The sequence below is a fragment of the Salmo salar genome, chromosome 19, assembly GCF_965601325.2.
Source record: "Salmo salar chromosome 19, fSalSal1, whole genome shotgun sequence".
Lineage (NCBI taxonomy): Eukaryota > Metazoa > Chordata > Actinopteri > Salmoniformes > Salmonidae > Salmo > Salmo salar.
Genome location: NC_138309.1, coordinates 67,040,207 through 67,066,324, shown reverse-complemented (window position 1 = coordinate 67,066,324; position 26,118 = coordinate 67,040,207). Strand labels below are relative to the sequence as shown.

At 42.1% G+C, this 26,118-nt stretch overlaps 1 protein-coding gene across 1 annotated transcript in view; it reads left to right on the top strand.

The window, feature by feature from the left end:
* The first annotated feature begins 13,214 nt into the window (after positions 1 to 13,214).
* LOC106579088 (speckle-type POZ protein) overlaps positions 13,215 to 26,118 on the top strand; it is a 53,688-nt gene continuing 40,784 nt past the window's right edge. The window contains exon 1 of the mRNA XM_014158635.3: positions 13,215 to 13,323. The gene's annotated coding sequence lies outside the window, so the exon portion shown is untranslated. The remainder of the gene's footprint in view (positions 13,324 to 26,118) is intronic.

Below are 26,118 nucleotides of genomic sequence, written 5' to 3'. Positions count from 1 at the left end.
TTGGTTATTTGCTTTGGCACCTTTCAACACCCTGCATTATTACATTCAGGTATGCAAAACACTCACTTACACTACTGATTACTGATTACACACGCCATTGTTAATTATTTAGTTACTTTAGTTAATAAATATATATTTTGATACTCCTTGTCTCCACGTTGTCTCCCTTTTGTTGCGAACTCAGAGCCGGTTCGTAACAGGTCGCCAGGCCGCCAGTCAGGAGTCGCCAGAGCCGCCCGCCAGTCAGGAGTCGCCAGAGCCGCCCGCCAGTCAGGAGTCGCCAGAGCCGCCCGCCAGTCAGGAGTCGCCAGAGCCGCCCGCCAGTCAGGAGTCGCCAGAGCCGCCCGCCAGTCAGGAGTCGCCAGAGCCGCCCGGATCAGCCAGAGTGGCCCGTCTGCCCGGATCAGCCAGAGTGGCCCGTCTGCCCGGATCAGCCAGAGTGGCCCGCCGCGCCGGATCTGCCAGAGTGGCCCGCCTGCCCGGAACCGAGGGGGTCTGCCTGTGACCCAGAACCGGGTGAGTCTGCCTATGACCCGGAACCAAAGGAGTCTAGCAGCAACCCGGAACTGAGTAAGTCTATTAATGGTCCAGAACTAAATATAAGTAACTGTGTTTCAAATGAGTCTGCCGACAGTGTGGAATGGAAGAGGTCTGCCTACAATCCGGAACGAGGGGAGTCTGCCTACGGCCCGAAACGGATTAAGTCTGTCTGCATTCTGGAAGACAGTAGGCCGGAGCCTGAACCACCACCTGTATAGGTGGGTTGGGGAGGGGGGGTGTAGCACAAGTGCCGTCGGTGACGGCAGCCACCGTCCCTTCCCTCCCATTTTTTTGTTGTTGTTTTGGGTTTTGTTTATTTATGAGGTGCATCCGGGGTCTGCACCTTTGGGGGGGGGGGGGGGGGGGGGGGGGGTACTGTCACGTCCTGACAGTGTTTGTGGGAGATTGTTTCTTGTCTTGCGTGTGTGAGCCTTACAAGACTGTTTTGTTGTTTGTGAGTTCTTCGTTGTTTATTATTTTGGTGTTCACTTTAGTTTATAAATAAATCAAGATGAGCATCCACATTCCTGCTGCGTTTTGATCCTCCATTCCAGACGACAACCGTGACATATAAATAGAAGATTATCACTTCTCACAATGTTTCTCATTTAGTAAAGTTAGATCAAAGCTGAATCAATGTCTTGCAAGATTACAATGATTCATTTTGCATTTAACAGAAACGAATATATTCTGAAAATATTCAGACCCCTTGACTTTTTCCACATTTTGTTACATTACAGCCTAATTCTAAAATTGATTAAATAATTGTTTTCCTCATCAATTTGCACACAATACCCCATAATGACAGAGCAAAAACAGATTTTATTGAAGTTTTTACGTATTAAAAATGAAAAACAGATTATTTACATAAGTATTCAGACCCTTTGCTATGAGACTCAAAATCATCCTTGAGATGTTTCTACAACTTTATTGGATTCCACTTGTGATAAATTCAATTGATTGGACATGATTTGGAAATGCACACACCTGTCTATATAAGTTGACAGTGCTTGCCAGAGCAAAACACAAGCCGTAAGGTCAAAGGAATTGTCCGTAGAGCGCCGAAACAGGATTGTGTCGAGGCACAGATCTGGGGGAAGGGTACCAAAACATTTCTGCAGCATGGAAGGTCCCCAAGAACACAGTGGATTCCATCATTTTTAAATGGAAGACGTTTGGAACAACCAAGACTCTTCCTAGAGCTGGCCGCCCGGCCAAACTGAGCAATCGGGGGAGAAGGGCCTTGGTCAGGTAGGAGACCAAGAACCCGATGGTCACTCTGACAGAGCTCTAGAGTTCCTGTGTGGAGATGGGAGAACCTTCCAGAAGGACAACCATCTCTGCAGCACGCCACCAATTAGGCCTTTATGGTAGAGTGGCCAGACGGAAGCCACTCCTCAGTAAAAGGCACATGACAGCCCACTTGGAGTTTGTCAAAAGGCACCTAAAGACACTCAGACCATGAGAAATAAATCCTCTTACATCTAGACGTTCCGCTAGCGGAACACCTGCTCCAATATCCAATGATAGGCGTGGCGCGAATTACAAATTCCTCAAAAATCCCAAAACTTCAATTTTTCAAACATATGACTATTTTACACCATTTTAAAGACAAGACTCTCCTTTATCTAACCACACTGTACGATTTCAAAAAGGCTTTACAGCGAAAGCAAAACATTAGATTATGTCAGCAGAGTACCCAGCCAGAAATAATCAGACACCGATTTTTCAAGCTAGCATATAATGTCACAAAAAACAAAACCACAGCTAAATGCAGCACTAACCTTTGATGATCTTCATCAGATGACACGCCTAGGACATTATGTTATACAATACATGCATGTTTTGTTCAATCAAGTTCATATTTATATCAAAAACCAGCTTTTTACATTAGCATGTGACGTTCAGAACTAGCATTCCCACCGAACACTTCCGGTGAATTTACTAAATTACTCACGATAAACGTTCACAAAAAACATAACAATTATTTTAAGAATTATAGATACAGAACTCCTTTATGCAATCGAGGTGTCCGATTTTAAAATATCTTTTCGGTGAAAGCACATTTTGCAATATTCTGAGTAGATAGCTCGCCATCACGGGCTAGCTATTTTGACACCCACCAAGTTTGACCCTCACCAAACTCAGATTTACTATAAGAAAAATTGGATTACCTTTGCTGTTCTTCGTCAGAATGCACTCCCGGGACATCTACTTCAATAACAAATGTTGGTTTGGTTCAAAATAATCCATAGTTATATCCAAATAGCGGCGTTTTGTTCGTGCGTTCCAGACACTATCCGAAGGGTGACGAAGGGTTACGCGCCCGACGCGTTTCGTGACAAAAAAATTCTACATATTCCATTACCGTACTTCGAAGCATGTCAACCGCTGTTTAAAATCAATTTTTATGCGATTTTTCTCGTAAAAAAGCGATAATATTCCGACCGGGAGTCGTTGTTTTCGTTCAAAGACGAAATAATAAAAACATGGTGTCGCCTCGTGCACGTGCCTCCAGTCTCTGTTCTCTGATCGACCACTATCCAAATGCGCTAGTGTTTTTCAGCCAGGGCCTGCAAAGACATCATTCAGCGGTTTGCCGCCTTCTGAGAGCCTATGGGAGCCGTAGGAAGTGTCACGTTGCAGCAGAGATCCTCAGTTTTCAATAAAGAGAGTGTAGAAGGCCAAGAAATGGTCAGAGAGGGCGCTTCCTGTAAGGAATCTTTTCAGGGTTTTGCCTGCCAAATGAGTTCTGTTATACTCACAGACACCATTCAAACATTTTTAGAAACTTTGGAGTGTTTTCTATCCAAAGCTAATAATTATATGCATATTCTAGTTTCTGGGCAGGAGTAATAATCAGATTAAATCGGGTACGTTTTTTATCCGGCCGTGAAAATACTGCCCCCTATCCATAACAGGATAAGATTCTCTGGTTTGATGAAACCAAGATTGAACTTTTTGGCCTGAATGCCAAGCGTCACGTCTGTTGGAAACCTGGTATCATCCCTACAGTGAAGCATGGTGATGGCAACATCATGCTGTGGGGATGTTTTTCAGCGGCAGGGATTGATAGACTAGTCAGGATCAAGGGAAAGATGAACGGAGCAAAGTACAGAGAGATCCTTGATGAAAACCTGCTCCAGAGCTCTCAGACTGGGGCAAAGGTTCACATTCCAACTGGACAACGACCCTAAGCACACAGCCAAGACAACGCAGGAGTGGCTTCGGGACAAGTCTCTGAATGTCCTTGAGTGGCCAAGCCAGAGCCCGGACTTGAACCCAATCTAACATCTCTGGAGGGACTTAAAAGTAACTGTGCAGCAATGCTCCCCATCCAACCCGACAGAGCTAGAGAGGATCTGCAGAGAAGAAATGGGAGAAACTCCCCAAATACAGGTATGCCAAGCTTGGAGCGTCATACCCAAGAAGACTCGAGGTCGTAATCGCTGTCAAAGGTGCTTCAACAAAGTACTGAATAAAGGGTCTGAATACTTATGTAAATGTAATATTTCAGTTTATTATCAGTTATAAATTGGCAAAAAAAATAAAAAACGTTTTTTACTTTGTCATTATGTGATATTGTTTGTAGATTGATGAGGGAAAAAATCTACAGTGCCTTGCAGTAGTATTCACTGCCCTTGGCGGTTTTCCTATTTTGTTGCATTACAACCTGTAATTTAAATGGATTTTTATTTGGATTTCATGTAATGGACATACACAAAATAGTCCAAATTGGTGAAGTAAAAAAAACTTGTTTCCAAAAATTCAAAAAGATTAAAAACTGAAAATTGGTGTGTGCATATGTATTGCTATGAAGCCCCTAAATAAGATCTGGTGCAACCAATTACCTTCAGAAGTCACATAATTAGTTAAATAAAGTCCAACTGTGTGAAATCTAAGTGTCACATGATCTGTCACATGATCTCAGTATATATACACCTGTTCTGAAAGGCCCATGAGTCTGCAACACCACTAAGCAAGGGGCACCACCAAGCAAGCGGCACTATGAAGACCAAGGTACTCTCCAAACAGGTCATGGACATAGTTGTGGATAAGTACAGATCAGGGTTGGGTTATAAAAAAATATCAGAAACTTTGAACATCCCACAGAGCACCATTAAATCCATTATTAAAAAAAGAATATGGCACCACAACAAACCTGCCAAGAGAGGGCAGCCCACCAAAACGCACAGACCAGGCAAGGAGGGCATTAATCAGAGAGGCAACAAAGAGACCAAAGATAACCCTGAAGAAGCTGCAAAGCTCCACGGCGATGATTGGAGTATCTGTCCATAGGACCACTTTAAGCCGTACACTCCACAGAGCTGGGCTTTACGGAAGAGTGGCCAGAAATAAATAAGCAAACATGTTTGGTGTTCGCCAAAGGGCATGTGGGAGACTCCCCAAACATATGGAACAAGGTACTTTGGTCAGATGAGACTAAAATTGAGCTTTTTGGCCATCAAGGAAAATGCTATGTCTGGCGCAAACCCAACACCTCGCATCACCCCGAGAACATCATCCCCACAGTGAAGCATGGTGGTGGCAGCATAATGCTGTGAGGATGTTTTTCATCAGCAGGGACTGGGAAACTGGTCAGAATTGAAGGAATGATGGATGGTGCTAAATACAGGGAAATTCTTGAGGGAAACCTGTTTCAGTCTTCCAGAGATTTGAGACTGGGACAGAGGTTATCCTTCCAGCAGGACAATGACCCTAAGCATACTGCTAAAGCAACACTCAAGTGGTTTAAGGGGAAACATTTAAATGTCTTGTAATGGCCTAGTCAAAGCCCAGACCTCAATCCAATTGAGAATCTGTGGTATGACGTAAAGATTGCTGTACACAAGCGGAACTCATCCAACTTGAAGGAGCTGGAGCAGTTTTGCCTTGAAGAATGGGCAAAAGTCCCAGTGGCTAGATGTGCCAAGCTTATAGATACATACCCCAAGAGCCTTGCAGCTGTAATTGCTGCAAAGGGTGGCTCTACAAAGTATTGACTTTGGGGGGGTGAATAGTTATGCACGTTCAAGTTTTCAGTTTTTTTTTGTTTGTTTGTTTCACAATAAAAAAAAATGTGCATCTTCAAAGTGGTAGGCATTTGTGTAAATGATACAAACCCCCCCAAAATCCATTTTCATTCCAGGTTGTAGGCAACAAAATAGGAAAAATGCCAAGGGGGTGAATACTTTCGTAAGCCGCTGTATTTAATACATTTTAGAATAAGGTTGTAACTGAACAAAATGTGGAAAAAGTCAAGGGGTCTGAATACTTTCCGGAGGCACTGTAATACCATTGCATAGTAGGCCTATAATGTTGCTATTGCACCAAAAACACCTAATTTCTAATGAGATTTTATGATGGTTAGCTGAAGCTGAATAGTCAAATTTGTTTAATCATGCGCCAAAACTCAACAGAGCGCACCACTAGGCAGGATATATGCTTTGATTGAAACAAAATACAAGAAAGGCTAATAGTTTGTTAACACCATCCGCTGTAATTCACTCAAAAAACAGTCATTAAAAAATATCTAAATGCATATTCCCATGAAACTGATTGAGACCAATCACATGATTGGCATGGAGAAGCAGTTTGGATGTTTCACCGTAAAATGTGAAGTATTATCATTCATGATTGATGGCCTATTTTGAAATGAGTTTGCCTATGCCTAACTTGGTGTTTGAAGGTATTAAAGACAATATGTGCGGGCATAGGCAGACGTTACAATATAGAACATGCATTTTATGCATGTTCTATATTGATAGGCTATTCAATTGGCTACATCTGTTGGTGCAAACTTTGAGGAAATTATGGAGTCATTTAAAAAGGTACATTGTGCTCCCTCACATAAAAAACACTGCGCTACATCACTGCAGTCAGTGTGTCATCTGTGCATTATTGTCTTTTTTCTAAAGCTCTTGCATGGTGAAAATCTGATGTTTTTATAACAGATTAGTTGCAATAATAGTGTATCAAAAACTGTTGTTTAACCAGTCAGACTAGTCCTTTATGATCACAGAGATATACAAACCCAGACCAATTTCAACCTTGAATTTCTGCTTCAGTTCAATGGAAACTGGTTGAATCAACATTGTTTCAACGTAATTTGTCAACATATTGAAAATGGATTCAAAATGGTCGCCATCTGCTGGTGATTTGCAAGATGTGCAATGATACAAGTAAAAGGAGGGCTGTTGTTGGTTACATTGCCTACTATGCCAATTTCTCTGTATAAAATGGGCCATAACTTAGCAGAGATCCCTCTCTGGAACTTTGATATGCCCGTAGAGCAGTGGTTCCCAACCTTTTTTGAAGCGTGGCACACCTTGATGGAATATACAATTCTGCACCTAAAATGTCCCTTTTAATTTATTTTGTGGTAATCACATCTGAGCCATACTGAAAATCCTCTAGGTGGGACAACCACATATCACAGGCATAGTAAGTACACTTTTCCTCAATAATGTAGCTATCTGCAAAGTCAGAGCTAGAAAGGGGGGGTGGGGGGGAGTCAAGTGCTGGTTCAGGAAAGTAATGTTTTTTGGGTGTGGGGGAGTCGAGGTGAGGAGGGGGATTATTTAAAATACTCTGAAGAAATAGGGTTTCAGGTGCTTTCAGAAGATGGGCAGGGACTCTGCTGTCTTAGCTTCAGGGGGAGCTGGTTCCACCATTGGGGTGCCAGGACATAGAAGAGCTTGGACTGGGCTGAGCAGAGCAGGAGCCAAGAGACCAGAGGTGGCAGAACGGAGTGCTCGGGTTGGGGTGTAGGGTTTGAGCACAGCCTGAAGGTAGGAAGGGGCAGTTCCTCTTGCTGCTTCGTAGGCAAGCACCATGGTCTTGTAGTGGATGCGAGCTTTGACTGGAAGCCAGTGAAGTGTGCGGAGGAGCGGGGTGACATGGGAGAACTTTGGAAGGTTGAAAACCAGGCAGGCTGCAGCGTTCTGGATAAGTTGCAGGGGTTTGATGGCAAAAGCAGCGAGCACAGCCGACAGCGAGTTGCTGTAGTCCAGACGGGAGATGACAAGTGCCTGGATTAGGACCTGTGCCGCTTCCTGTGTCAGATCGTACCCTATGGATGTTGTAGAGCATGAACCTGCAGGAGCAAGTCGCAGGTTTAATGTTTGCAGAGAACGACAGGGTGTTGTCCAAGGTCACGCCAAGGTTCTTTGCACTCTGGGAGGATGACACTGTGGAGTTGTCAACCGTGAAGGAGAGGTCTTTGAGTGGGCAGGCCTTCCCCGGGAGGAAGAGCAGGTCCGTCTTGTCAAGGTTGAGTTTGAGGTGGTGGGCCAACGCAGAGATGCGTGTTGTCGCCTGGGTGTCAGAAGGGGAAAGGAGAAACGTGTCAAGGGGGGGGGGGGCACACCGTATAGCTTGGAAAAAGGAGTTTTGATCTGAAGTGAAGGTTATGTTGTGGAGGGTAGCATCCTGTATATGTCCCTGCTGAAAAATCCCAAACTATCTTATTGTAAAAAACATGTTGAAAAATGCGAGAGCTCACATGCAGCTGTGACTCTCTAAGCAGTCCTTGTGTAATGTGTTTAGGGTTACGCTGGGAACCAACTTGAACCAAAACACCTTTTACTTTTCATGTGGGCTTTGCTCCTTTCATATTTCTTTTGATCCTGACAATCTCCCCAGTCCCTACCAGTGACAAGCATACCCATAACATTATGCTGCCAGCATAATACTTGAAAACACAGAGGACCAACGTTGCATTCACTCCACATTACTGGCCAATAAACCATCCATCCTCAACAGTATCCTCCTGTAGGCGTATAGGCCAACACTGCTGTTAACAGAATCTGAAGCTTCAGGTTTTGACACCATGTGATCCATCTGGGTTTCCCCCTTCATCTATGGCAATCACCGAGGTATAAAGAACTGGAGAATGCAAGATGTCCCACCGTTGTTTTCAAGGTAATGTACTCACCACAGTTGATCGGTGGCACCTTATGTGGGGAGGATGGGCTCATAGTAATGACTGGAATGGGCTGCATCCGGACCAACATCACATGCGCACTAGCACTCAGTGAGTACCGCAAGCAGCGACAAAGTTATCCAAAAACATGGCAGACATTGGATGAATATATAATATTAATATCTTTGTCTGTGAGTGATGGGAGGAAAATCAGCCTCAGAAACAGTTATTTTGAAAAATTCAATGGATGTTTTGTGCACAAAGGTGATGACTAAAGAGTCTTATTAGGAATTTTCTAATCTGACATCTCTATGTGGCCTATGGAAATTGTATTTTTTGTCCGGGTGTCAGAACTGCAGTACCGAAGCAAGACTGTAGGAGCAGTTCAAACCTGCTTCTAAACTGGAACCCTAGCTCCTTGGTGGCAATCCTCTCCATTTTTACTTTTATGTTACGCATTTTCTTACTAAATCAATTTGATGACGCCATTTCCCTGTCCCCTCTTGCAGTCTGTCTACAAAGGGCATGTCATGTATTTCAGTCTATGACTAATCTTAACTATCGTGATTTTCTGACTGAAAATGCTGTTCACATCATGCAATATGTCTTTGAAGCTGGTTAAGCTTCATTTCAAATGACCTACAGTGTGAACCTAGGGTAAAATCACCAAACAAACAAAGGTCTTCTTCAAGATGGCACCGATAGATATGGCAGCTTCGCTTCAAGCCCTTAGGAAACTGTGAAGTATTTTGTTTTTATTTTGTTTTTTTTATGTAGTATTTCTTACATTGTGAGCCCAGAAATCCTTAAGTGTTAGTACATACAGCCGGGAAGAACTATTGGATATCAGAGAGACGTCAACTTACCAGCACGACCAGCACTACTACCAGGAATATGACTTTCCCAAAGCGGATCCTTTGTCTGCACCTCCCAGGGCATTTGAACTGATTCCAGAGGCCAAACCAAAACAACGCCGTCGGAGTAGAGGGTGCCGGAGCGGTCTTCTAGTGAGGCTTCGGATGCGCACACACCACCCACCGCTTCCGAGTATATGACTCGCTAATGTCCAATCCCTAGTTAACAAAGTCATAGAAATTAGGGCAAGAGTTGCTTTCCAAAGAGATATGCGGTATTCTAACATACTCTGTTTCAAGGAGACATGGCTAGCTGGGGACATGCTGTCTGGAGTCTGTACAGCCAATGGGATTTTCAGTGCATCCCGCCGACAGGAACAAACATCTTTCTGGTAAGAAGAAGGGTGGGGGTGTATGTTTCATGATTAACGACTCGTGGTGTAATTGTAACAACATACAAGAACTCAAGTCCTTTTGTTCACCTGACCTAGAATTCCTCACAATCAAATGCCGACTGTATTATCTCCCAAGAGAACTCTCCTCGGTTATCGTTACAGACGTGTATATCCCCCCGCAAGAGGATACCAATACGGCCTACAAGGAACTTCACTGGACTTTATGCAAACTGGAAACCATATATCCTGAGGCTACATTTATTGTAGCTGGGGATTTTAACAAAGCTAATCTGAGAACAAGGCTACCTAAATTCTATCAGCATATTGATTGCAGTACTCAAGCGAGTAACACACTCGACCACTGCTACTCTAACTTCTGCAATGCTTACAAGGCCCTCCCCCGCCCTCCTTTCGGCAAATCTGACCATGACTCCATCTTGTTGCTCCCCCCCTATAGACATAAACTAAAACAGGAAACGCCCATGCTCAGGTCTGTTCAACGCTGGTCCGACCAATCTGATTCCACACTTCAAGATTGCTTCGATCACGTGGACTGGGATATGTTCCGGGTAGCCTCAGACAATAACATTGACGTATATGCTGACTCGGTGAGCGAGTTTATAAGGAAGTGTATAGGAGATGTTGTACCCACTGTGACTATTAAAACCTTCCCTAACCAGAAACCGTGGATTGATGGCAGCATTCGCGCAAAACTGAAAGCACGTACCACCGCATTTAATAATGGCAAGGCGACTGGAAACAGTGTAGTTATTCCCTCCGTAAGCCAATCAAACAAGCAAAGCGTCAGTGTAGAGACAAAGTGGAGTCCCAATTCAACGGCTCAAACACGAGATGTATGTGGCAGGGTCTACAGACAATCACGGATTACAAAAAGAAAACCAGTCCCGTCGCGGACATCAACGTCTTGCTCCCAGACAAATTAAACAACTTCTTTGCGCACTTTGAGGACAATACAGTGCCACCACAAGACTGTGGGCTCTCCTTCCCCATGACCGACGTGAATAAAACATTTAAACGTGTTAACCCTTACAAGGCTGCCGGCCCAGACGGCATCCCTAGCCACATCCTCAGACCAGCTGGCTGGTGTGTTTATGGACATATTCAATCAATTCCTATTCCAGTCTGCTGTCCCCACATGCTTCAAGATGGCCACCATTGTTCCTGTTCCCAAGATAGCAAAGGTAACTGAGCTAAATGACTATATCCCTGTAGCAATCCCGCAAAACACCAGCCTCAACGTCAACAACGAAAAAGGCAACTCTGGGATGCTGGCCTTCTAGGCAGAGTTGCAAAGAAAAAGCCACATCTCAGACTGGCCAATAAAAATAAAAGATTAAGATGGTCAAAAGAACACAGACACTGGACAGAGGAACTCAGCCTAGAAGGCCAACATCCCGGAGTCGCTACTTCACTGTTGACGTTGAGGCTGGTGTTTTGTGGGTACTATTTAATGAAGCTGCCAGTTGAGAACTTGTGAGGCGCCTGTTTCTCAAACTAGACACTCTAATGTACTTGTCCTCTTGCTCAGTTGTGCACCGGGCCTTCCCATTCCATTCTGGTTAGAGCCAGTTTGCGCTGTTCTGTGAAGGGAGTTGTACACCGTGTTGTACGAGATCTTCAATTTCTTGGCAATTTCTCGCATGGAATAGACTTCCTTTCTCAGAACAAGAATAGACTGACGAGTTTCAGAAGAAAGTGCTTTGTTTCTGGCCATTTTGAGCCTGTAATGGAACCCACAAATGCTGATGCTCCAGATACTTAACTAGTCTGAAGAAGGCCAGTTTTATTGCTTCTTTAATCAGGACAACGATTTCAGCTGTGCTAACATAATTGCAAAACGGTTTTCTTATGACCAATTAGCCTTTTAAAATTAGAAACTTCGATTAGCTAACACAACGTGCCATTGGAACACAGGAGTGATGGGACTCTGTACGCTTATGTAGATATTCCATCAAATATCAGCCGTTTCCAGCTACAATAGTCATTTACAACATTAACAATGTCTACACTGTATTCCTGATCAATTTGATGTTATTTTAATGGACAAAAAGTTTGCTTTTCTTTCAAAACAAGGACATTTCTAAGTGACCCCAAACATTTGAATGGTAGTGTATATATTCTCATCCCATTCCTTTACTAGATTGTGTGTATTAGGTTTTGTTGTGGAATTTGTTAGATATTAAGTTTTGTTGTGGAATTGTTAAATATTACCTGTTAGATACTGCTGCACTGCCGGATCTAGAAGCATAAGCATTTCGCTACACTCGCAATAACATCTGCTAACCATGTGTATGTGATCAATAAAATTTGATTTGATTTGTAATTTTCACAAGATTGTGCAGGGCTTGAATTCTAATGGACACATTATTTTTTTTAAATAATTTTATTTAATCTTTATTTAACTAGGCAAGTGAGTTAAGAACATATTCTTATTTACAATGACGGCCTACACCGGCCAAACCCCGACAATGCGGGGCCAATTGTGCGCCGCCCTATGGGACTCCCAATCACAGCCGGATGTGATACAGCTTGGTTCCGAACCAGGTACTGTAGTGCCGCCTCTTGCACTGAGATGCAGTACCTTAGACCGCTGTGTCACTCAGGAGTCCATCAGCATAGATGCAGCTTAAATCAAATACAATTTGATTTGCAGAGTAAAGTGACTAGTCATCAGGATAGATAATAATAAGAGTAAAATAAAGAATAGAGTAGCAGCAGCATATGATGATTATGAAAGTATGTGTTCATATTTAATTAACTATTTAGCAGTCTTATGGCTTGGGAGTAGAAGCTGTCTCGGAGCCTGTTGGTCCGAGAGCCGATGCTCTGGTACCGCTTGCTGGACGGTAACAGAGTGAACAGTCTACAGCTTGGGTGCCTGAAGTCATTGTCAATTTTTTGGGCCTTCCTTTTGCGCCTAATATAGAGGTCCTGGATGGAAGGGAGCTTGGCCACAGTGATGTACTGGACCGTCTGCACCAAGCAGTGATGCGGCCAGTTAAGATGCTCTTGATGGTGCAGCTGTATAACTTTTTGAGGATCATATGGCCCATGCAAAATCTTTTCAGTTTCCTGAGGCTTAGTTGGTTGCTAACCTTGAACATTAACATTTGAGTAATTGAGTGTCCGCAGAGGGGAGATGCTGCTATTAATTCTAATCCATGTGCAAATTAAATACACCCATATCAGCCTCTCTTAGTGCTTTAATCTTGGGGCATTGTAATTAAAGTGAGGGAATAGCCCACCAAGTCTGCAGATTGAATTAAGATAAATTGGTCCGATTAAATTAAAACACTGACCCCCAAATGTCAGTGTATACCAAAACCTGAAAGGTTGATTCATTTTCAGCAAATTTTCTGAGTGCAACTTGGTGTTTCAATCAATCAACACTGTAAACTTGTACTATTTTCTTCGTCCTAAACAAGGACATTAGGGCCTGGTTGCAAAGTCCTCGGACTTCCACTCCAAAACAGTAGATAGCGCTGTGCATGCAAATAGCTTTGGCTGAAATCAAATGATGGAATCTTGTCGATGTTGCAGCAGCTAACGTTAATAACATAAGATCTGCGCAAATACAGCCAGTTAAAAGGTGAGTTTACAGAAAATGTAGCTAACAAGACAGAATGTTACAAAGATTTAATGGAAATATGAATTCACATCTTTGTCTTTATGAAATTAAAAGCAATGTTGCCATTTCCCAAAATAAACAATGAGTTGCAATCAGTAGCTACGTTAGTATGGGAATTTGAAGTTAGCTACTGCCGCTAGTTAGCTAGCACCAACTTACTGGCTAGCAAACTGTAGGGGTTTAAAATGGGCTAATTCAATGTACCGCAGCTATTTGTTAGCCAAGTTATACATGCATGACCTTAACATCGCATGAGAGTTTGAAATGCATGAAAACTAATTTCGCCATGTTGTAGTACGCCAGCAAGGTACTTTATTTTTAACAGTTGACGTATCGACATATGGCTAGCTCTAAATTAGCTAACGTTAGCTAACTTGCGCCTCAAGTTATGGTGTTAGTCATCCGTAACGTTAGCTAGCTAGTTAGCTAGCCACCCATCCATCCAAAGCGTTGGCTTGGTGTTCAAGTATTATTAGCTAGCTATGAGCCTAACGTTAGCTAGTTGAAAGTGAATACATTTCCTTCTTCTCAGCTATACTGTCTTGTGTTAAATCACCATCTTCAACTTGCCAATTTCAAACAGGCAGAATGGCATGTGCATTAGCCAACATGAAATGATAACTGTAGGAAAAGTTTATGGCAGATGTTCGTCCACAACACAAGTCGGGGGGCTGTCTGGCTAATCAATCAACCCAAAGTACGGTTAGCACTTAGCTAGCTACCTATTAGGTACATGGCCATCTAACGAACGACCTAACGTTAGGTAGTACCAGCCTGCATCCATTGTGCAGTTAGGTACTGCATTGCACCTCACAAGAACAATAGTTGCGGCTTAGTTAGTGCAGTAGATTGACATGGAATGTTTCATCTTGATAATATGACATTTAGAAATTAACTCATATTTTGGACCCATATTCCTCAATAACACATTTTCTTCTCTAACTTCCTAGACTAGACAGTTTATACAGCTCAATATGACCTAAAAACTGCCCACAGTCCTCAAATGAAGGGACAAATTAGGCCGGTAGCTCCAAATGCCAAAACATTTAGATAAAGAGATAATGATGGCGGCCACAGTGAGTATACAAAGCATTTGTGACACCTGCTCTTTCCACGACAGATTGACCAGGTGAAAGCTGAAAGCAATTAGTGTAGATGAAGGGGAGGAGATGGGTTAAAGAAGGATTTTCAAGCCTTGATTGTGTATGTGTGCCATTCAGAGGGTGAATGGGCAAGACAAAAGATGTACATGCCTTTGAAAGGGGTATGGTGCCAGGTGCACTGGAACATGCAACAGTTTCTTGTGTGTATCAAGAATGGCCCACCACCCAAAGAACATCCAGCCAACTTGAAACCACTGTGGGAAACATTTGGAGTCAGCATGGGCCAGCATCCCTGTGTAACACTTGACACCTTGTAGAGTCCATGCCCCATTGAATTGAGGCTGTTCTGAGGGCAAAAGGGGGTGCAACGCAATATCAGGAAGGTGTTCCTAATGTTTTCTACACTCAGTGTATTGTGCATACCCCACCATACCATGAGACATCCATGTCTTAAATGATTGTGATTGGTATCATTTTAAATGATTACAAACAAGATTGTCAAACTATTTCATAATAACTTAAACATTACCTTAAACATAAATTATATTACACGAAAACAATTTTCTCTTCATATTCACATATGTTGTAGCTTGGACCCTATTTTACATCGTCTGAGGGTTTTGGGTTGTGCCTGCCATCGGTTGAGATACATGCTCTTCAATACAGGGAGGGTGTTATGTTTTGGCTGATATATTTACTAAAATGGGAATACACACATCAGATAATGTTGGCTTGATTGAGAATATCTGTATTAAATTATACTCTGTCTTCCATAGGAAAACTATTGCAAACATTGAAAAATATAGATAATAAAATGGACATGTCCATTTAAGTTGACATTCAACGGTGTATGGTCCAGCGGCCATCTTTGTGGTAGTAATTAGAAGTACAATTTCAGCTATTTAAATTTCAATGGTGTTCCAGCTAAATTGCAGTGGTCTGAATGGATAGAAATAGAATTCATAGAATGGACATATGATTGAAATGACACCCACCCTGTATTCAAAAGCATGCTGTGTTTAAACCGATGGCGGGCACAACACAAAGACCTCAGGAAAAAATTGCTGTTTACACATTTTTAGATGCTTTAATGTAAATTGTCAATTCTTTCTAAGAAACCTATATCTCCTGAATGTTTTGGTATTCGGGTCCAAAACATCACTTTCTGACTACTTCTGCCATGGGAAAACATGTATGGAAAGTTTTGTTTAAATCCAATGAATTCAAATGGATTTCTGTGTTGCCTCTTGGTGCAGCTGCACTGTTAGTAATAGCATCACATAGAAGGTGACTGGAGACATTAGATACAGTGCATTCGGAAAGTATTCAGACCCCTTGACTTTTTCGACATTTTGTTACATTACAGCCTTATTCTAAAATTGATTGATGAGAAAAAAAGATTTAATCTGTAAACAATACCCCATAATGACAAAGTGAAAACAGATTTTTAGACATTTTTGCAAATGTATAAAATAAAAATACCTTATTTACATAAGTATTCAGACTTTTTGCTATGAGACTCAAAATTTAGCTCAGGTGGATCCTGTTTCCATTGATCATCCTTGAGCTGTTTCTACAACTTGACTGGAGTCCACCTGTAGTTAATTCAGATGATTGGACATGATTTGGAAAGGCACACACCTGTCTACGTAAGGTCCCACAGTTGGCCATGCATGTCAGAGCAAAAACCAAGCAATGAGATCGAAGGAATTGTCTGTAGAGCTCCGAGACAGGATCATGTCGAGGCACAGATCCGGGGAAGGGTACCAAAACATTTCTGTAGCATTGAAGGTCTCCAAGAACACAGTGACCTCCATCATTCTTCAATGGAAGTAGTTTGGAACCACCAAGACTCTTCTTAGAGCTGGCCACTCGGCCAAACTGCGCAATAGGGGGAGAAATGCCTTGGTCAGGGAGTTGTACAAGAACCCGATGGTCACTCTGACAGAGCTCCACAGAGGAACTCTGTAAATGGGAGAACCACCAATCCAATCCAGCCTTTATGGTAGAGTGGCCAGACGGAAGCCACTCCTCAGTGAAAGGCACATGACAGCCCGCTTGGAATTTGACAACAGGCACCTAAAGGACTCTCAGACCATGATAAACAAGATTCTCTGGTCTGATGAACCAAGAGGGAAGTCTTTGGCTTGAATGCCAAGTGTCACATTTGGAGGAAACCTGGCACTATCCCTACGGTGAAGCGTAGTGGCAGCAGCATCATGCTGTGGGATATTTTTCAGGGACTGGGAGACTAGGTAGACGCAGCAGTCTCTGAATGTCCTTGAGTGGCCCAGCCAGAGCCTGGACTTGAACCCGATCAAACATCTCTGGAGAGAACTGAAAATGGCTGTGCAGCGACGCTCCCCATCCAACCTGGCAGAGCTTGAGAGGATCTGCAGAGAACAATGGGAGAAACTCCCCAAATACAGATGTGTCAAGATTGTAGCCTCATACCCAAGAAGTCACAAGGCTTTAATCGCTACCAAAGGCGCTTCAACAAAGTACTACGTAAAGGGTCTGAATCCTTATGTAAATGTATTTTTACAGGTTTTCCAATTTTGCAAAAAATTCTAAACCTGTGTTTGCTTTGTCATTATGATGTATTGTGTGTATATTGAAGGGGGGGGGGGGGGAACTAGATAATACATTTTAGAATAAGGCTGTAACATAACAAAATGTGGGAAAAGTCAAGGGGTCTGAATACCTTCTGAATATACTGTAGGAAAAGGTGACTAACTGAAATCGTAACATTTATTTTGTGATACTGCTTCTACCACCACCACTACTACAGGTGCTTTTAGCAACTCGGGTGTGTTTACATACACTAGCGTTGCTTTCAATTGTATTGCACAAAAACAGTTGGTGGGAAGCCAGAATTTAAATACAATTCAATTTCAACTTCCACCTCCCCATAACCTCCTTTTCTTGGTAAAGGTGATGGGATTTGTGTGAGGAAGTACAATTGCGCAAAGTCAGGGATGAGAGTCCAGATGATCGCAGTTAAAAAAATCAACAGTTCAAATGTTTTCTGAGATTGAATTTTTAGGAAAGAAGTCCTACGAGCAAGGGCATAATATAAAATCGCTCCCATAGAGGTCCAATGTGGACTGTGCTTTCGATTTCTGGTCCCTGTACCAATTGGGCAATTCCACATGTGGAAAGTGGCCATTTTATGCCCCTATTAAACCTGTGCATGCCTCTTGTAAGACCCTATGATCTGATAAAAGCACATGATACAAACAACATTTTAGTGTCATTATACTCCTTATAGTGTGCTCCAAAATAGGGAGTATGTCTAGATTCTGAAATAAAAATGTTCACATTCATTTATTTAACGTAATCAATATCTCAAATGTACACTTTTTGATTTAGCTTATTTTTAGAGATATTGTTTGGAGTAATATACTCTTCAAACTAGAGGTCGACCGATTAATCAGCATGGCCGATTAATTAGGGCCGATATCAAGTTTTCATAACAATCGGTAATCGGCCTTTTTGGACGATGATTACATTGCAATCCACAAGGAGACTGCGTGGCAGGCTGACCACCTGTTACGCGTGTGCAGCATCAAAAGGACCTTGTCGCTGCAAGGAGCCAAGGTAAGTTGCTAGCTAGCATTAAACTTATCTTATAAAAGCAATCATCTTCACATAATCACTAGTGATCTACACATGGTTGACGATATTACTAGGTTAACTAGCTTGTTCTGCGTTGTGTATAATCAATGCGCTGCCTGTTGATTTACCATCGAATCACAGCCTACTTCAACTTCGCCAAACCAGTGATGATTTAACAAAAGACCATTCGCTAAAAAAGCACAATCGTTGCAATAATGTACCTAATCATAAACATCAATGCCTTCTTAAAATCAATACACAAATATTTTTTATTATATATTTAGTTAAAAGAAATTCATGTTAGCAGGCAATGTTAACTAGGGAAATTGTCACTTTTGCGTTCAGTGCAAGCAGAGTCAGGGTATATGCAGCAGTTTGGGCCGCCTGGCTCGTTGAACTGTGTGAAGACCATTTCTTCCTAACAAAGACCGTAATTAATTTGCCAGAATTGTACATAATTATTACATAACACTGAAGGTTGTGCAATGTAACTGTAATATTTAGACTTATGGTTGCCACCCGTACGATAAAATACGGAACGGTTCCGTATTTCACTGAAAGAATGAACGTTGTTTTCGAAATGATAGTTTCCGGATTTGACCATATTAATGACCTAAGGCTCGTATTTCTGTGTGTTTATTATAATTAAGTATATGATTTGATAGAGCAGTCTGACTGAGCGGTGGTAGGCAGCAGCAGGCTCATAAACATTCATTCAAACAGTAGCTCTTAGCAACGCTTGAAGCACAGCACTGTTTATGACTTCAAGCCTATCAACTCCCGAGATTAGGCTGGCAATACTATAGTGCCTATAAGAACATCCAATAGTCAAAGATATATGAAATACAAATGGTATAGAGAGAAATGGTCCTATAATAACTACAACCTAAAACTTCTTAACTGGGAATATTGAAGACTCATGTTGAAAGGAACCACCAGCTATCTCATGTTCTCAGCAAGGAACTTAAACGTCAGCTTTTTTACATGGCACATATTGCACTTTTACTTTGTCTCCAACACTGTGTTTTTGCATTATTTAAACCAAATTGAACATGTTTCAATATTTATTTGAGACTAAATTGATTTTATATATGTATTATAGTTAAAATACGTGTCCATTGTTCATTCAGTATTGTTGTAATTGTCATATATATAACAAATCGGCCGATTTTTAATCGGTATCGTCTTTTTTTGGCCCTCCAATAATCGGTATCGGCGTTGAAAAATCGTAATCAGTCGACCTCTACTTCAAACACCTCAAATTTCCAGTGGGTGCTCTGCTACTTTTGAAGATTTGACCCATTATAGAAATTGACATTATAGGTCATTTAATCAATCATGTTCAGCAAATCACCAGCAGAGGAAGTTTCCTTCGAATACATTCTCCCATTCACTGTGTTGGTGGTGCTCATAAAACTGATCTTAACTTCAAAAGTATCAGAGCACCCACCTTGGAAGTTTTATGTAGCCTACTTGTAGAGTATGTTTTAAAACAATATATTTAAACAAATTTAACTCAGAAAGGGTTCTTTTGAGATTCATATGAATATTTTGACTATTGAATACATTAAAGTAAAATGTATTTCGTAATCTAAACATATTTTAGAGCACACTATTAGAAGTATAATGATACCAAGATGTCTGTATCATGTACGTTTAATGTAGGAGGCATGTATAGGTTTAAAAATGGTTTGTGTTAAATATAAAAAGCATATCAAACACCCTACCTCCCTATTAAGTTTATATGTGAAAATTGCCAGAACAATCTGAGATACCAAAACTATTTCCTGGCCTTCCTGGTGTGGAATTTCCTAATTTATTGTTTTAAGGTTTTGTCTGTGACTTAGTGTCAGCGTAACACTGCACTATCTAAAATAGAATTTCCACCTCCAGAAATGAGCCCAATAACATAGGCTTGGTAAAATTATTTTAATATAATGAACCATGCTTAACACCTATGCATTAGAGCTGGGACGATAAACCGAAAAATTATCGACACCAACCATACCAATCACTTATGGCAGGAAAATTGATGGCTACAACCACCAAACTATACTGAACAAAAATATAAACACAACCTGTAAAGTGTCCCATGTTTCATGAGCTTAAATAAAAGATCCCAGAAATATTCTGTACGCACATAAAGCTTCTCATTCTGTGCACATTTGTTAGTGACCATTTCTCCTTTGCCAAGATAATCCATCACCAGAAAAGTGTGGCATATCAAGAAGCTGAATAAACAGCATGATCATCACACAGGTGCTTCTTGTGCTGGGGACAATAAAAGGCCACTCTAAAATGTGCAGTTTTGTCACACAACACCATGCCACAGATGTCTCCAGTGTTGAGGGAGTGTGCAATTGGCATGGTGACTGCAGGAATGTCCACCAGAGCTTTTGCCAGATCATTTTAATGTTCATTTCTCTACCATAGGCCACTTCAAATGTTGTTTTATAGAATTCTGCAGTATGTCCAACCGGCCTCACAACCGCAGACCACGTGTAACCACACCAGCCTAAGACCAATATATCTGGCTTTTTCACCTGTGGGATCATGTGAGACCAGACAGCCAATGAAACTGTGGGTTTGCACAACCGAAGAATTTCTGCACAAACTGTCAGAAACCCTCTCAGGGAAGCTCATCTGCGTGCTCTTCGTCCTCACCAGGGTCTTGACCTGACTGCAGTTCTGTGTCGTAACCGACTTCAGTAGGCAAATGCTCACCTTCGATGACCACTGGCACACTCGAGAAGTATGCTCTTCACGGATAAATCCCGGTTTCAACTGTACCGGGCAGACAGGAGAGACTATATGGCATTGTGGGGGTGAGCGGTTTGCATGATGTCAACGTTGTGAACATAGTGCCCCATGGTGGGGTTATGGTTTGGGCAGGCATAAGCTAGGGACAACGAACACAATTTAATTTTATCGACGGCAATTTGAATTTAGAGATACTGTGATGAGATCCTGAGGCCCATTGTCGTGCAATTCATCTCATGTTTCAGCATGATAATGCACATGTCGCAAGGATCTGTACACAGCCCCTGGAAGCTGAAAATGTCCCAATTCTTCCATGGTCTGTCACCCAGTGAGCATGTTTGGCATACTCTGGATTGACGTGTACGGCAGTGTTCCAGTTCCTGCAAATATCCAGCAACTTCGCACGGCCATTGAAGAGGAGTGGCAAAACATTCAGTAGGCGACAATCACCTGATCAACTCTATGCGAAGGAGATGTGTCGCGCTTCATGAGGAAAATAGTGGTCACACCAGATACTGATTGGTTTTCTGATACATGACCCTACCTTTTTTTTTTTTAAGGTATGTGTGACCAACCGATGCATATCTGTATTACCAGTCATGTGAAATTCATAGATTAGGGCCATGAAGTTATTTCAATTGACTGATTTCCTTATGAACTGTAACTCAGTAAAATGTTCATAATTGTTGCATGTTGTGTTTCATAGTTTTGTTCAGTGCAGTAGTAGTATAAAGGATAATACAAAAACTGGTGCGCATTAATGTTATAAACTTTTAGTTTTCTTTATCGTTGTCACATCAATTTATCTCGACATGGATTTTTGTCCATGTGGCCCAGTTCTACTATGCGTGGTCCATATTATCAGGTATGTTATTAGCAATACACGTTATCACCTGTACATTTACATTTACGTCATTTAGCAGACGCTCTTATCCAGAGCGACTAACAAATTCAACTGATAGCACCATAGTGGCTATAAATGGGCATCCCTATGCTTCAGCCTATCTGCATTTAGGCTGTTGAGCTAATCATTAGCTAGACGCCACATGTGTTCTTTTAACTAAGTAGCATTATATTGATACATTTTATGTTCCCAAAAACTTGCATAAACACAGTGAATATACTGCTCAAAAAAAATAAAGGGAACACTTAAACAACAACATGTAACTCCAAGTCAATCACACTTCTGTGAAATCAAACTGTCCACTTAGGAAGCAACACTGATTGACAATAAATTTCACATGCTGTTGTGCAAATGGAATAGACAACAGGTGGAAATTATAGGCAATTAGCAAGACACCCCCAATAAAGGAGTGGTTCTGCAGGTGGTGACCACAGACCACTTCTCAGTTCCTATGCTTCCTGGCTGATGTTTTGGTCACTTTTGAATGCTGGCGGTGCTTTCACTCTAGTGGTAGCATGAGACGGAGTCTACAACCCACACAAGTGGCTCAAGTAGTGCAGCTCATCCAGGATGGCACATCAATGCGAGCTGTGGCAAGATGGTTTGCTGTGTCTGTCAGCGTAGTGTCCAGAGCATGGAGGTGCTACCAGGAGACAGGCCAGTACATCAGGAGACGTGGAGGAGGCCGTAGGAGGGCAACAACCCAGCAGCAGGACCGCTACCTCCGCCTTTGTGCAAGGAGGAGCAGGAGGAGCACTGCCAGAGCCCTGCAAAATGACCTCCAGCAGGCCACAAATGTGCATGTGTCTGCTCAAACGGTCAGAAACAGACTCCGTGAGGGTGGTATGAGGGCCCGACGTGCACAGGTGGGGGTTGTGCTTACAGCCCAACACTGTGCAGGACGTTTGGCATTTGCCAGAGAACACCAAGATTGGCAAATTCGCCACTGGCGCCCTGTGCTCTTCACAGATGAAAGCAGGTTCACACTGAGCACATGTGACAGACATGACAGAGTCTGGAGACGCCGTGGAGAACGTTCTGCTGCCTGCAACATCCTCCAGCATGACCGGTTTGGCGGTGGGTCAGTCATGGTGTGGGGTGGCATTTCTTTGGGGGGCCGCACAGCCCTCCATGTGCTCGCCAGAGGTAGCCTGACTGCCATTAGGTACCGAGATGAGATCCTCAGACCCCTTGTGAGACCATATGCTGGTGCGGTTGGCCCTGGGTTCCTCCTAATGCAAGACAATGCTAGACCTCATGTGGCTGGAGTGCGTCAGCAGTTCCTGCAAGAGGAAGGCATTGATGCTATGGACTGGCCTTCCCGTTCCCCAGACCTGAATCCAATTGAGCACATCTGGGACATCATGTCTCGCTCCATCCACCAACGCCACGTTGCACCAGACTGTCCAGGAGTTGGCGGATGCTTTAGTCCAGGTCTGGGAGGAGATCCCTCAGGAGACCATCCGCCACCTCATCAGGAGCATGCCCAGGCGTTGTAGGGAGGTCATACAGGCACGTGGAGGCCACACACACTACTGAGCCTCATTTTGACTTGTTTTAAGGACATTACATCAAAGTTGGATCAGCCTGTAGTGTGGTTTTCCACTTTAATTTTGAGTGTGACTCCAAATCATGACATCCATGGGTTGATAAATTGGATTTCCATTGATTATTTTTGTGTGATTTTGTTGTCAGCACATTCAACTATGTAAAGAAAAAAGTAGTTAATAAGATTATTTCATTCATTCAGATCTAGGATGTGTTATTTTAGTGTTCCCTTAATTTCTTTGAGCAGTGTATAATGTAGGCCTGACTGTTAGGGTAAATGCCACCCTGCCTGTACTTTTCACTGAAACCACTTTGTCCCCCCTACACATTCTCTGGTTTCCACTACTCTTGTACAACTAAAAATGTCATGTCTCATCTCGATTAACAAAAAAAAATATGATTAGGGTGTTTTACCTCAAGTAACACAATTGACCCTTGACCCAAGCATTGAATGCTTGTCCAGAATGCATGTTTCCCTCCCTGTGGCATTCACAACATGAATTCACCTTAAGAGGAATATTTATCTTGCATAGAATGCACAACAAGCCGACTAGATAAATATTCTACTATGGGGTTGTCTATTCGTTACTCGTTTTGATTGCAGATGAAAATAAAATGTGGATTGTTCTAGCATCTTCAAAGTGCACCTCGGCAGAAATATTTTTTTCATGTTTCATATTTGTTTGGGGCGTGGCGGCCAGTGGCGATTGTAGCATGTACATCTTGATGGGGCAAACTCAAAAAATTGTTTTAGATGCATACCAGCAAAGCCACTACACAATACAACACTAACTGAATCAAATAAAATGTGTCGCATGCACCAAATACAGCAGGTGAAATGCTTACTTTACAAGCCCTTAACCAACAATGCAGTTTTAAGACAATAGTATAGCAAATATTTACTAAATAAATTAAAAAGTAACACAAAATAGCGAGGCTATATACAGGAGGTACCGAGTCAATGTGCAGGGGTACAGGTTAGCCAAGATAATTTGTACAAGGAGGTGGTGACGATACATAGATAATAAACAGAGAGTAGCAGCAGTGTACAAACAAAGGCGGTGGGCATTTGATTAATTGTTCAGCATTCTTATGACTTGGGGGTAGAAGTTATTAAGGACCCTTTTGGATGGAGACTTGGCGCTCCGGTACCGCTTGCCGTGCGGTAGCAGAGAGAACAGTCTGACTAATTGCACTATAACAGTGACAAACTGTGCCAACAAACTGTTAGGGTCTACATGTACAGTTTAAGTCGGACGTTTACATACACCTTAGCCAAATTACATTTAAACTCAGTTTTTCACAATTCCTGACATTTAATCCTCGTAAAAATTCCCTGTTTTAGGTCAGTTAGGATCACCACTTTATTTTAAGAATGTGAAATGTCAGAATAATAGTTAAGAGTGATTTATTTATTTCATCACATTCCCAGTGGGTCAGAAGTTTACATACACTCAATTAGTATTTGGTAGCGTTGCTATTAAATTGTTTAACTTGGGTCAAACATTTCGGATAGCCTTCCACAAGCTTCCCACAATAAGTTGGGTGAATTTTGGCCCATTCCTCCTGACAGAGCTGGTGTAACTGAGTCAGGTTTGTAGGCCTCCTTGCTCACACAAGCTTTTTCATTTCTGTTCACATTTTCTATAGGATTGAGGTCAGGGCTTTGTGATGGCCACTCCAATACCTTGACTTTGTTGTCCTTAACGTCTATGGGCTAGGTGGGACGTTAGCGTCCCACTCTATTCAACAGCCAGTGGAATCGCGTGGCGCGAAATACAAATACCTCAAATGCAATTATTTCAAACATACGACTATTTTACACCATTTGAAAGATAAGACTCTCGTTAATCTAACCACATTGTCCGATTTCAAAAAGGCTTTACAGCGAAAGCAAAACATTAGATTATGTTAGGAGAGTACATAGACACAAATAACCACACAGCCATTTTTCAAGCAAGCATGTATGTCACAAAAACCCAAAACACAGCTAAATGCAGCACTAACCTTTGATCTTCATCAGATGACACACCTAGGACATTATGTTATACAATACATGCATGTTTTGTTCAATCAAGTTCATATTTATATCAAAAACCAGCTTTTTACATTAGCATGTGACGTTCAGAACTAGCATAAGCCCCGCAAACCTCCGGTGAATTTACTAAATTACTCACGATAAACGTTCACAAAAAACATAACAATTATTTTAAGAATTATAGATACAGAACGAGGTGTCCGATTTTTAAAATAGCTTTTCGGTGAAAGCACATTTTGCAATATTCTGAGTAGATAGCCCAGCCATCACGGCTAGCTATTTAGACACCCACCAAGTTTAGCCCTGACCAAACTCCGATTTACTATTAGAAAAGATTTATTACCTTTGGTGTTCTTCGTCAGAATGCACTCCCAGGACTGCTACTTCAATAACAAATGTTGGTTTGGTTCCAAATAATCCATTGTTATATCAAAATAGCGGCGTTTTGTTTGTGCGTTCAAGACACTATCCGAAGTGTAAATAAGGGTCACGCGCACGACGCATTTCGTGACAAAAAAATTCTAAATATTCCATTACCGTACTTCGAAGCATGTCAACCGCTGTTTAAAATCAATTTTTATGCCATTTTTCTCGTAGAAAAGCGATAATATTCCGACCGGGAAAGCGTGTTTACGTACAAAAGAGAGAGAAAATAAAAGCATGGGATCCCCTCGTGCACGAGCCTGAGTCTCATAGTACTGTGACTGGCCACTATCCAAACTCGCTAATGTTTTTCAGCCAGGGGCTGCCTCGATATCATTCAGCTTTTTGCCGCCTTCTGAGAG